The following is a 13974-nucleotide window of genomic DNA, read 5'->3' as shown; positions in this document are numbered from 1 at the left end:
TCAGGTAATTACTTCTCTTGAAGCAGCAGTCTTTGCTTCAACATGTCTTTCTTCAGCGCTGGCACCCCCCTCCCCACCTGCCCCTGCCAATATACCAGTTGAAGAAGGGTTAAGAGGCCTCAGTTCTGATTTTCTTCTCTGAAGTCCCTCTTTTGTGTCTTACATGTTGAGAAGTTTAACTGAAAGTTCCTCTATGATGCACATGCAAGGACTGAATTCAGTTTTTAAACTGAACAAGCCAAACACTTGGCATTCACTCAAGGATCAGCTTGAGGTATCTGTGTAGCTAATGGTATTTCTTTTTAAAAGAAAATAGGAAAAAAAAAAAAACCCAACATTAAAAAGAAAATAGTCTCTAGCTTATTTTTACCATATAAACAATATACATTCAGAAATAGAGAAGAAAAATTGTGATCCATAGTTCTACCTTCTAAAAGGTGGAACTTTTAGAAGTTCCTATATAATCATTTAAGTCAGTAGTTTGCAAGGGTGGAGGTGCAGTGGCAGGAATTGTCCCCTAAAGGATATTTGGCAATTTCTGGTTACAGTTTTGGTTGTTCCAACCCTGGGAGGGTGGGGGTGGTACTGGTATCTAGCAGGTAGAGACCTGGGATGCTGCCCAGCCTCCTACAAGGGACAGGACAGCACTCCCTGCCTCCCTCCACACTCCCTACCCCCCATGCAATAAAGAATTACCCAGTGCAAAATGTCCATAGTGTAGCATAGTATTGCTGTTGAGGCACTTGATTTAGGTAGATCCTCTTTGACTCTACAAGGTAGGTTTTACTGGAAACAAACTAGATGTTTCTTTGGGAAATTTCAGAGATGCTTACAATGGAATCCTGAGGCAGCAAGATGATGATGATGGTGATTTTGCTGCCCCAGTGGCTCAGATGGTAGAGTCTGCTTGCCAGTGCAGGAGACCTGGGTTCGATCCCTGGGCATCTCCCCTAGAGAAGGAAATGGCAACCCACTCCAGTATTCTTGCCTGGAGAATCCCCATGGACAGAGAAGCCTGGTGGGGTCCCCATAGTCCATGGGGTCGCAAGAGTCGGACATGACTTAGTGACTAACTCTACCTACCTACCTGAAAGTAAAAGGAAGTGTATACTGTGTAGAGGGTGCAAAAGGTATGGAGTGACCCTAGGAGAGGTGATGTGGGGCAGTGTTTAGTGATGGCTGTGGAAAACGTGTTGAATCATTACAAGGAGCCCCTCGCGATTGGGCACAACTGTTTGACCCCAAATGACAGAAATTTAGAGCTGGGAGGACCTTTTGTCAGGGATGGCAGGCAAGCTTCATGTGTCATGCCAAAACGTGTTGATGGGTGGACAACTGAGAGGATCAGGTTAGGGAGGATCCCCAGGCCAAATGTGGAATATTGTGAATAATAAGTGATACTTGTTCTAGACATATAATTTGGAGAACTGGGAAGCTGCAATACACATGCTATATATCTTTACCATTCCTTAGTTATAACTTAGTCTTCGAATTTTACAAGTGTGAAACAGCCTCATTTGAGTCATCGTAATCGAAGACTTAGCCCTCAGACAGCAACTGGATGTTCTTAGTTTCTGGCATGGGACCAGTCATTAAAGGATTCACTCTAAACAAACATGCATGACTCAGCTGTGTAAATTGACTGCCACATTATTCATTTCTTTTTGGAGATAACCTTTTCCAGCCATCAAAATGAGTAAATGCCCTAGGTAGAACCACCTCTGGTTATCCTCAGTTTCCCAAGCCTAGCCAAACAGAAGTCAAAGCATTCATTCCAAAGTGATCCTTAATAAGGAGAGTTGAGTGTTCCTTTTTTTTTTTTAATTCTCTTGAAAAAAAAACATTTGTTTAAGCCTGATGAAATATCTCTGCATCGCAGGTCAAGATCTTCCTTATATCTAATACTTTGCGTTCTTTGAATATATATGGATAAAAGAGTATTTTGCTGATACTCATTTTTTTGTTTGCTGACTTTATCACTTGACACAGCCTTTCTGTGGACATATTAATATCCTTCATTAACCTTGTAGTAAACTCTCCTTTCTTGGCATCCTAGGAGGGATTATCTCCTACTGTTTAATTTTGTAAATAAGTTCTAAATCCTTCAGTGGCACCTTGATATCTTATTTCTCACCCATTAATGTGCATATGAACCACTCTGTGAAAATGCAGGTTCTAATGCTGTAGATGTGGTGCGGCCTGAGAGTCTGCATTTGAATATGCATAAGGTGATACTGTCAGTTTTGGTGATGCCCACCCCGTGATGGTCCATGACCCACACTTGGAAGAACAAGCATCTAGAGCAGCCCATTCCATGATATCCTACTTGTTCCCTCTTGACCTCACATTTCTCTGACCTTCCTAAAAATTGTGTTCCAATACCTGCCCTCACTGCAGTCTCAATGGTTAGAAGGTAGGTGATAAGTTGTTCTTCTACGGAGGGAAATCTGCTGATGAGCATTCACACTGAAGATTTCTCTTGAGTTGGTTGACCAAATAGTGGGGCCAATATTTCTTCCAAGGATTCTGTCCCTTTCATTCTTTTCCAGAACTATTCCAATGGCTACAACATACATGTAATACTGCATAGTAATTATGAGCAGCTCCTTTTGGGTTTTAGAACATAATTGGAAGTCAGGTCATGACTGAGTTTTCAAGACCTCAAGGAATTCTTTCACTACCAGCCCCTTCCTCCTTTTAGTACTTTGTCTTGCTTCTGCAAACAGAGCTGAGCTGGGGCTTCTACTCCACAAACTGTAATCATATGATAGGTCAAGACCAGCTGCCAACCAGTTGACTGAATATTGCAAGTTTATTGAAGCACAGATTGGATAACTTGCACATTTATTTATTGACCCCAATGCCCAACACAATAGGTACATTGGCAAATATTTTGCCATTGCTTTACTTGGTTTTAAAATAGCCCTAGGACTTCCCTGCTGGTATAGCGGAGAAGAATCTGCCTGCCAATGCAAGGGACATAGGCTCAATCCCTGGTCTGGAAAGATGTCACATGTCACGGAACAACAAAGCCTGGTGTGCCACAACTACTGAGCTTGCGCTCTAGAGCCCGCAAGCTCCAACTTGTGCCCAGCCCCTGCAATAAGAGAGGCCACCACAATGAGAAGCCCGTGTACCATAACAAAGAGTAGCCCCCACTTGCCACAACTAGAGAAAGCCCATGTGCAGCAACCAAGACCATGTGTAACCAACAATAAAAATAAATTATTTAAAAAGTAGCCACAGGTAGAAAAAGGTTTTTTTTTCTCTTAAAAAAATTGACATCCAGGGACTACCCTGGTGGTCCAGTGGTTAAGACTCCATGCCCCCAATGTAGGGGGCACAGGTTCAATTCCTGGTTAGGAAAACTAAGATCTCACATGGTGCATGGCATGATGAAGGAGAAAAAAAAAAACAAAACAAGAATTGACATCTGATTACTGAGCCACTTATGGATTTTCCTTTTAAAATTTTGTGAAGTTTTCTAGCACTAACTCATGTTACCTGACAAAAATTTCACATACTTGTCAATACTATTGAATACCAAGTGTATTTAGTTTTCTTCCAAGCTTTTCCTTAATTTGAAGGTAGCTCTAGTCAATGTTGGAGGAGGAAATGGCACCCACTCCAGCTTTCTCGCCTGGAGAATTCCATGGACGGAGGAGCCCGGCGGGCTACAGTCCATGAAGGCGCAGAGTCAGACACAACTGAGCGACTGTCACTAGTCAATAGTTTGTATTTCAGAAATGGCTCGTTGTTATTTGAGGTTCCTATAAATGTCAGAAACTTCAGGCAGTATCATAAAAGATAGTTAAAATCAGGATGTTGTCAAAATGTAGAAAACTGACTTAATTCAAAAGCAAGCCATTTCAATGAAAGAGGCAAACTCTCTTTGGCAGTGATACATGTAGGAAAATTTCATACTAAAGCCCAAAACATAACAAAGTCCATCTTGATTTGCTGGGCATTTATTTATTGTGGGAAGTAATAACAGAAACCGTATATGGGCTGGACTCTAATCCTGCTGCTTGCTTTGTAGGATATCCAGATGTCCCTGTATTAGCCTGTGCCCACACTTCCTGCTGATCCTTGGGGAAGGGAAATGGGTCTCCTGCCTGCACAAATAAAATGGACACTCTCTGATTTCTGTTTCATTGTGTAGGGAGTGTTTTGCACAGATGCCACAATATCACTTTGTCTAGCAGACAGAGGAGTGTGTGCGGAACTAGTAAGCAGCACATTCCTCCTCCCACTGGATGTGTCCCCATATGAGGCTGCTGGGTTTCCAGCCCCGCCCAGAAAGGAGCTTGCCTCTTGTGCCATTTGAAAGGCATGGGCGGGATTCATAAAAATGTCCAGAAAGAAAAAAACATATATATGGAATTTAGAAAGATGATAATGATAACCCTATATGCAAAACAGAAAAAGAGACACAGATGTATAGAACAGACTTTTGGACTCTGTGGGAGAAGGCGAGGGTGGGATGTTTCAAGAGAACAGCATTGAAACATGTATATTATCTAGGGTGAAACAGATCACCAGCCCAGGTTGGATGCATGAGACAAGTGCTCGGACCTGGTGCACTGGGAAGACCCAGAGGGATCGGGTGGAGAGGGAGGTGGGGGGGGGACCGGGTTGGGGAATACATGTATATCCATGGCTGATTCATGTCAATGTATGACAAAAACCACTACAATATTGTAATTAGCCTCCAACTAATAAAAAAAAATAAATAAAAAAAAAAGGAAAAAAAAATGTCCAGAAAGCATTTTCTTGGGATGAGGGGTTAAGGTAAAAGGTATCTGCCATCTTTTCTGATTGGGGGAAACCCACATGTTTAAATACAGAGACAAGCCAGTGTTGTAATTCCCTTTTAGTTGAAAATGTTTTTTCTATTGCATATTTTTAAATGTTGAATTTAAGTTAAGTGTATTTTACCAAAATTTAAAAAAAAAAAGTTTTCTGTAGGTGTTTTATCACCTGCTGGGTATTTTTTTTTTAACCTGAATAGTGAATTTTTTGTTTGTTTGTTTTGGCTGCACTTTACTGCGTGTGGGATCTTAGTTCCCTGATTAGGGGTTGACCCACTCCTCCTGCATTGGGAGCACAGAGTCTTAACCACTGGACCCCCAGAGACATGATGTGACGTGTGTGTGTGTGCTCAGTCATGTCCAGCTCTCTGTGAACCCAGGGGCTATAGCCTGCCAGGCTTCTCTGTCCATGAGATTTTCCAGACAAGAATACTGGAGTGGGTTGCCATTTCCTCCTCCAGGTCTTCCTGACCTAGGGATCAAACCCAATTCTCCTGTGTCTCTTGCATTGGCAGGCAGATTCTTTACCACTGTGTCACCTCTGGACTGCTAGGGAAGTACCCCCCCCCGAAAAAAAAAGTGAATTCTTTACTCTTCTTTTTTTTTTTCTTTTTTGAAGAACAGGACAGCAATTGCACTCCTAGATATATAGCTGAGAGAAATGAAAACTAAGTCCATGTACACATTTGAGCATAATAGCTAAAAAGTGGAAACAACCAACCCAAATGTCCATCAGCTGTAAAATGAATAAGTAAACGATGGTATATCCATACAAGAGAGTGAGGTTCTGACACAGGCTATAGCCTGGATGCAACTTGAAATGTTACGCCAAGTGAAAGAAACCAGTCACAAAAGATCATGTATGAGTTCATTTATATGAACTCTCCAGAAGAGGTGACTCTATAGAGACAAAATTAGATTGGTGGTTGTCTACAGCTGGGAGGAGAAGGAGGGAATTGGAGGATTAAATGGTTTCTTTTTTGAAGTAATGAAAATGTCCTAAAATGGAGTGTGGCATGGTTGCACAAGTCTGTGAATATATTGAAAGCCATAATGTAACTGGGTAAACTGTATAGAATGTGAATTTCAGTGCGTTTCAAAGATCTTGATAAACTGAGAATGATGGTGCTGAATTTTAACAGTAGTGTCTTTTTCAGGGTGCGAAGTACTACCTTGCTGTCATCTCCTTGTGAGTGGGATTGGCATCCCAGCTGCATCTCTTGGCACAAGTGCTCCAGGAAACACAGACACGTGCCAACAGACAGCCTGCTTTACCAGGTACTTGCCTTTTGGTCTCTCATCAGCTTAGTTACTGGCCTAGTTTGATTAAATAATCTCACATCCTACAAGTCAAGGCCACCCTATTCGATGTTGCTGATAATGAAATTGTATAATATCCAAGAAAATTTAATTGTAATGGCCTGTTTCCCAAAGATGAGAAAGATCTTACCTGCATTTATGGTCTGAATTGATAGGTAATTCTGGGCAAATGCTGATAAGGCATCTAGGTCTAACCCTTGTTATTCAGAATAAATGCATACCAAGGTATTTTGATGTCTAGGGTTTATAAGTGATTCTGGTAGGTCACGTTTTTTCCATTATCTTCGACATAGCAAAATTATATAACAGTGGAAAGTGCTTTGCTGAAAATAAAAAAGACATCACTCACACTGGCTTCTAAAGATTAATTACGTACAGGCTTTTAGAAAAAGGGCTGAGTATTATCTATTGACTGATTCAGTTTTAAGTACGAATTAAATGGGATTTACACGGTATTAAATTCTATTTTGACAGATGCTAGAGTGTATTTGTTCTTAGTTACACTTTAACCCCTGGTTATAGGCCAGTCCATGGCTGCTAGAATGGGGTTAGAATTTTTTTTTTCATGTGTTTGTTTCTAAATTCCTGTCTGTTTAAACTTGAGGACCTTACTGGGGTCGATTCCAGCTTCATATCAGTGTTGGAATTTAGTGGAGTGTGACTAGCAGATAGCTCTTCAAATCCTAGTGTTCCTGCCTTCTGACTGTGTGATCTTCTTAATGTCTGTGAGCTCCAGATCCTTTATCTGTAGAAAGAGCTTGTTAACATGAAGCTGAATGAGTTAACATATAGCAGGCATCGGTCACACAACCAGGGCCTTTCTTGGCATCTAGTTGTCCAAATGGGGATACTTGAGTGGGGAATTCCTCAGTTTCCACTGAACTAACAAGGCTAGGAGTGGGTTTCGTTTACTGAGATGTTCTCTATGGAGCTTTTAAACATTCCAAACATAAGAAGACAGACGCTTGCCCAAACCGGGGAAGTGGTTTTGCTGAAAGTAGATTTCTGGGTAGGATCCGTTGCTTTAGTCAAGTGATTTAGAGGTGCAGTATGGATACGGCCAAGGAGGAAGCTCGAGCCGGCATTGTCTTTGGACAAGGACTCAAACAAGCCCCTCCTGATAAATATCTCCCTGGTTCTGATTGCTTATACTAGTGACCACAGACCCTTCAACATCAGTTTGGTTTCCCAAGCCAGCATCTTACTCCACAGCTCCTTCACAGATAAACACTGAAACCCAGGTTTCTGGGTGAATTAGCTTTAGGCAAACTTAGGTAGTGCGGTTTTCCCCACATGGCCGTAGTTTCAAATCCAGCAGACATTTATTAAGAGCCTTTTATTTGCCAGGGACTGGACAACGGGCTTTCATCCATCTTGTTTATCCTCAGAACATTATGGAGGAGCTATTGCCAGCTCCCTTTTGCAAATAAGGAAACTGAGATTCAAAGATTTTAAATGGTTTCCTCAAGATTGCATAACCTCTGATTTCCAAGTGCAGTGAGATTCCTATAATAGCAGCTGTTTTCCATACTAACTCTACAGAGCTTGAGGATTTAACTCCTAAACTAGGATAGTAATGGGTTTTTCACACGGGCCAGGTCTGATCAATTGATAGTGGCTGCCTGGAGTTAAAGATTTCTAGATACTGTCCCAGCTGGTACTAGTGGTAAAGAACCTTCCTGCCAATGCAGAAGACTTAAGAGACACAGATTCAATCCCTGGGTTGGGAAGGTCCCCTGGAGGAGGGCACAGCAGCCCACTCCAGTATTCTTGCCTGAGAATCCCATGGACAGAGGAGCCTGGTGGGCTATGTCCATAGGGTCACAAAGACTCAGACATGATTGAAGCAACTTAGCATGCAGATACTGTCCACGTTTGTTGAGTAAGAATTTTGTGACCCATTAGCAATGTCTGGCATGGATGGAGGAGGGTCCCTGAAGGCCCTTTACCTGTTTCCGATCATCAGCTTCTACCTGCACGTGCCCTGCTTTACGATCTTAAAGTCCCTGGAGAGCACTGTTCGCCTGGCACTTGTTTGTTGCTACTTTAAGGGGCTTTGGAGTTCACTTTTCTGATGCGGCAAAATCATCTTTGCCTCTTTGCTTTCGGGAAGGATGCTCAGAGTCTGGACAGAGCCTCACTTCCTAGACATGGATTCTCATTGCTAGGTAATTTAGATAGTAACAGTTTAGAGTTGTCACCAGCTCATCCCATAACATGGGTATAGATAAGTGAGCTGAAGGTGAAAATTAAAACTTCTGCTTCTGTGCCCTGAGAGCCCCTCTGCGGTCCCCTCTCCCCTGGGACTCCTCTGCAGAGATTCCTGGCGCGCTCACAAGCAGCAGCCCAACCCCTTCATGTGGAATTGGAGACGGAACAGTAGCTCACAAACGTTAGCTGCATCAAGTCACCTGGAGGGCTTGTTAAAACACAGATTCCTGGGTTCCCTCCCTAGAGTTGTGGCTTCAGTCCCTCTGGGGTGAGGCTCAGGATATTTGCATTGCTAGCAAGTTCCCATCCAGGCTGATACTTTAGATTTCCCCACCACACTTTGAGAACCACTAACCTGGACAGTACTTTTAACAGCTATCTTAGAGCCTGGGCTTGTTTGTAGATAGTGTGTGGCCAGTTTCCCTACCTGTGGTGAAGAGACTCTTTCCTCAAACATTTAATGAGCACCTCACAGGCTCACACAGCACTGCCTGAGGAAAGCTAAGAGGAATGTAAAGGCTTGTCTGGGGGACTTGGGAGTCTAATTTGAGATCAGTAATTACACTGCTGTGTGAAAAGGGCTGCAAACCAGAAGGCCTGAAGCAGTGACTATGTGAGAGGAGGCTCCTGAGGAGGGTAAGTTGTTGGCCAGGCGTGCAGAGAGGGGAAGAAAAACATGGGGAGGACAGATTGTACCTCAGAGGCCTGGAGATGCTGTACTGTGAGGAGAAAAGTTGTTTGTGGTGAGAGTTCCATTGTAATTCTGATATGAAGTATCAGCCTACAGTAATAAAGATGAAAGCCTTGTATTTATTTGGGTGCTTATTACAGTGTACTAGCTACTGTACTAAATATTTTAGCTACATCATTTTTCATGTAATTCTCAGACCCACCTATGAGATATGGGTCCAACTATAATCTTAATTTGTATTAGTTTCCTAAGGCTGCAGTAAAAAAAAAAAAAAAAAAAAAATGCTATTGCAGACTGGGTGGTGTAAACATTAGAAATGTATCGTCTCATAGTTTGTATTACACGACTGAGTGACTGAACTGAACTGATGGTTTTGGAGGCTGGAAGTCTGAAATCAAGGTGTTGGCAGCATTGGTTCCTTCTGAGAGTTATGAGGGAAGGATCTGCTCCAGGTCTCTCTCCTTAGCTAGAACGTGGTGGTCTTCCCACTATGTGTGTCTGTCTCTTTGTCTAAATTTACCCATTTTAAGCTAGCAGTCACACTGCATTAGGGCCCCTTCCCCAAAAGACCTCACTTTAACTTGATTGCCTCTGTAAGGATCCTAATTCCAAATAAGATCATATTCTGAGGTAAGTAGAGCTAGAACTTCAAAGTGTGAAATTTGGGGAGACACCGTACAACTCACTATACCATTTTACAGATGCAGAGATGGAAACTTAGAGAGTTTAGATAAATCACACGACCATTAGGTCCAGCTATGTAACTTGCCATTTTGATAGCTCAGAAACAGCTGAACAGTGGCCGTGGCATACGTTAAACCTAAGGAGTAGCAGAACTGGGGTTTGTTGAAACCCCAAATCTGATTCATCATCATGTTCTATTACCCAGTGCTTCGCTTTGTTTACTGGCTTTTCCCTTTTTTTTTCCTGCTATGTTTGCTCATGGTTCACTGGGAAAAGCAGTGGTGTGGAGATCAGGATACCAAGCTGATAGCCTATTTATTTCTAATTCTTGAGTTTCTGGATCAGATATTTTTATATGTCAGTTTTCTATCCTGCCTGTTTAAGGAGAGTGGTGGGAAACTACCAGATTATATCAGGGATCCCCACCCTCCAGGATCTACTGCTGATGATCTGAGGTGGAGCTGATATATATTAATGATAGTAATAAAATGCACAATGAATATAATGCTGTTGAATCATCCTGAAACCATTCCCCACCCCACCCCCCCCCTCAGTCTGTGGAAAAATGGTCTTCCACAAAACTGGTCCCTGGTGCCATAAAGGTTGGGTACCATTGGAGTGTATGAAATTGAAAATTCATTGCTATTAAAACATTAAATCCCTATACATAGGGGCTTCCCTGGTGGCTCAGTGATAAAGAATCCGCCTACAATGCAGAAGATGTGGGTTTGATCCCTGGGTCATGAAGATTGCCTGGAGAAGGAAACAGGAACCCACTCCAGTACTCTTGCCTGGGAAATTCCATGGACAGAGGAGCCTGGTGGGCTACAGTCCATGGCGTTGCAAGAGTCGGATACAGCTTGGTGACTAAACCACCACTTCTTATAAATACAGAAGTTATCAGAGTATAGATGTCCTATTCTTAATTTCCTTCTCAAACCAACCTAAATGTTTGTAAGCAATATGTTAGTTTTGCACTTATATTTTAAGTACCTTTACTTGGAATTGTTTCAACATTCAGGGATTCAAGCAACTTAATTGTCTAGCTGTGGAGATTTTAGACAAATAGTTTTGTCAGTACTCACACAATAATTCCATGTTTTCTTCTTTAAGTATTTATAATGAAATAGCATTGCCCCAAATACTTACGTACAAAGACTTTTGTCACTTAAGCAATTTAAGCAAAATTTCATCATGAGAAATTTGTGTACAATTGAAGTAGAAGAAAAATAGAAATAAGAAGTGTTTGTTTCCACTTTTGAATGCTGTAATTATAGTCTAATATGTTTTCCAAACAAAAATTAGAGTGCATGCTTCACTCATGAAGTCAGCAAGACAGAATGGTAGCCATTTGTCTATCTCTGGAAATCTGAGATGTCTGGATATTTTAAGTATAGCATATATTAGAGATGAGTAATATTCAACCTAGGTTCTGAAACATAAATTTAATTATACTCCTGAATGTTTTAGAGAACCCAGAACCTAAGAATTAAAACATGACCAGGAGCTTGTGATGGAGAAGGAAATGGCAACCCACTCCAGTGTTCTTGCCTGGAGAATCCCATGGACAAAGAAGCCTGGTAGGCTACAGTCCATGGGGTCACAAAGAGTCAGACACATATTAGGCCACATACCAGGGGCCTGTGGACCTAGAGCCCTACCTCTCTCTTACTTTTCACAGCTACATTTCTTAAAAGAAATCTCTGTACTTATCACCCTTTTTCCTCTCCTCCACCTGCCTGTCTCTTCAGCACTTCCTCCTCCACATATTCCAGCCACTCAGGATCCAGTACCTGGTTTCTGGTACCCTCTGGGCTAGGCCCACAGGCACAGTGCTAGGCACAGCACTGCCTCAGGGAATTTTCATGGACAAGGACTCTTCCCTGGCTGGAAGATGCAGTTGAGTTTTCAATCAACAGTTACATTGTGTGTGTGCTACCTATACTGGACCCCTGGTACTGTGGCTGCATGGGGAAGACTGGAGGCAGCTTATTTTATGATTCCCATTATAATAAAATAATGCAGGGACTTCCTGGGTGGTCCAGTGGTTAAGAATCTGCCTTCCAAAGGAGGGGACTCTGATTCAACCCCTGGTCAAGGAACTGAGGTCCCACATGCTGCAGGAGCAGCTGAACCCGAGTACACTAGAGCCCGTGTGCAACGAAGACTCAGCACAGCCAAAAATTTTAAAAAAAATAAAATGATGTAATTAGTTTCTGGTTGGGAAGGGTGTCATCACTGGAGTCCTGATTTTGGTACCTCACATTTTCATTAGTTGAGTGGTTGGTGATAGCATGTTTCAGTTCAGCCAAAGTTTTGATTTATTTAGAGGTAATGAGATTGTACAGTGAGATTAGACAAAACACCCTAGATAGGAATTCCCCTACCTAATCCTAATTTTATTGATATTTGAAAAAAATTATTGATTTTTGAAAAAGACACATGATTGATTATAATTATTCATATTTGACATGGATATTTGTGATATAATTATTGATAGTCAAAAAAATCAAAATAATTACATATATGATTATTTTTAGTTCAGGTCTTAAGTCTGGTAACTAAAATAACTGGCAACACACTTTGAAAGAGGCTTCACACTGTGTTAAAGTTAAATTTGTCTCTTCTGATGGCTTTAGCTCAGTAGGATACTTATGGCAAGATTTAGAACAAGAATCAAAATACTTTAGCAAGTGGAAGATGGTTCTAGGCGAGCTAGAAATAAATCAGGGAGAGAGAAGATAGGTATCAGAATCTGTTGAAAATAAATTGTGATTGATTCATTTAAAAACTTACATAATAACTTTGGAGGCAAGAAAAGCTGAAAACCCGATACTTTCCTGAAATTAAATGAAAGATTGCACTTTGTGTTACCCTTGCCCTCATGGCCCAGACTAGCAAAGAATTTGAGGTACCTTTTATGTGTATAATTTTAGTCGTGATGGCCCCCCACCCTCCTTGCTTCTCTCCATTACTCTAGAAGTGTGGGAAGTAACTTTGATGCAGTCTTAGCCTCCAGGAATACCGCCAAGGAAACTCTCCCAGAGATTATGAGACCGAAAGGCTCAGAGAACAAAGTCAGTTGTTCCAGTCACACGATTTATTCACCTTGAAAACATGCTTTGAGATGCAAGGGGAAAAGATTCGAACACTTTTAACATAATTAGGTGAGGGTATAAATAAGGTGAAAGGTCCACACCCTGGAATCCTGTGCTTGCAGTCTTCACATGCCCTGTCTGTTGTGCGGTGTTAGCTTTCCCCAATGATGGTGTGGTCACAGAGGCCAGATTTGAGGTTAAACAGGAGGCTTAGCAGACAGAAGGTGTCTGAAGTCAGCATAGGTTTGCCCCATAGGAGGGATGCAGGCCAAGTATACTTGGCCAGTAGCTGTAGCTCAATAGTAATTTGCCTGCATTTGGGGGCAGAGTATACATGTGGCTAGAATTGTACATAATGGGTGTCACCAATGAGTGATCAATTTAGGAATGACATAGCTGTCAATCTAGAGGCAACATGAGCTGGGCTTTATTATTTATTATTAATATTTTATTAGGAAATTATTATTAATAATATAAACTATATTATTATATATAAATAAAATTGTTAGATATTTAGTACATTTATTAATATTTTATTGGGCTTTTCTTGTGGCTTTATTAAATACTAATATTTAAGATTTACTTTGTCCTTCATTGGCACTGTTCTGTTTATAAGTGATATTCTTATTTGTTTCTTTATTTTCATCTATACTTAACATAAAAGCAGTTCATTTATTCTATTTTGTTTTTTAACATGTCTTACTAACATACTATTTTTACTATATACATCTTACGAATTGTGCCTGAGTCTTACAAACTGTGGGACTTCCCAGGTGGCACAGTGGTAAAGAATCTGCCTCAGTGCAGGAGACTTGGGTTGGATCCCTGGGTTGGGAACATCCCCTGGAGAAAGAAGGACATGGCAACTCACTCCAGTGTTCTTGGCTGGGAAATCTCATGGACAGAGGAACCTGGCAGGCTAGAGTCCATGGGGTTGCAAAAGAGTCGGACATGACTTAGCAGCTAAAGAACAACTTACAAACTACTTGCTTTCTCATTATCTATGGAAAATAAATTTTAGGAATTTCATCCATCTGATTTTTATCTTGTCCTCTATGCCAGTGGTCCCCAAACTTTTTGGCACCAGGGACCAATTTTATGAAAGAAAATTTTTCCATGGACCATGGTGATGGGGTAGGATGGTGGGCCAGGTGGTAAT

At 41.4% G+C, this 13974-nt stretch overlaps 1 protein-coding gene across 1 annotated transcript in view; it reads left to right on the top strand.

Annotated features, from left to right (window-relative positions):
* The window catches only part of TJP2 (tight junction protein 2), a 124858-nt gene that overhangs the window by 23267 nt on the left and 87617 nt on the right, over positions 1-13974 (top strand). The window contains exon 2 of the mRNA XM_070480380.1: positions 5969-6089. The gene's annotated coding sequence lies outside the window, so the exon portion shown is untranslated. The remainder of the gene's footprint in view (positions 1-5968; positions 6090-13974) is intronic.

The sequence above is a fragment of the Odocoileus virginianus genome, chromosome 18, assembly GCF_023699985.2.
Source record: "Odocoileus virginianus isolate 20LAN1187 ecotype Illinois chromosome 18, Ovbor_1.2, whole genome shotgun sequence".
Lineage (NCBI taxonomy): Eukaryota > Metazoa > Chordata > Mammalia > Artiodactyla > Cervidae > Odocoileus > Odocoileus virginianus.
This window is presented reverse-complemented; position numbering and strand designations above follow the sequence as displayed.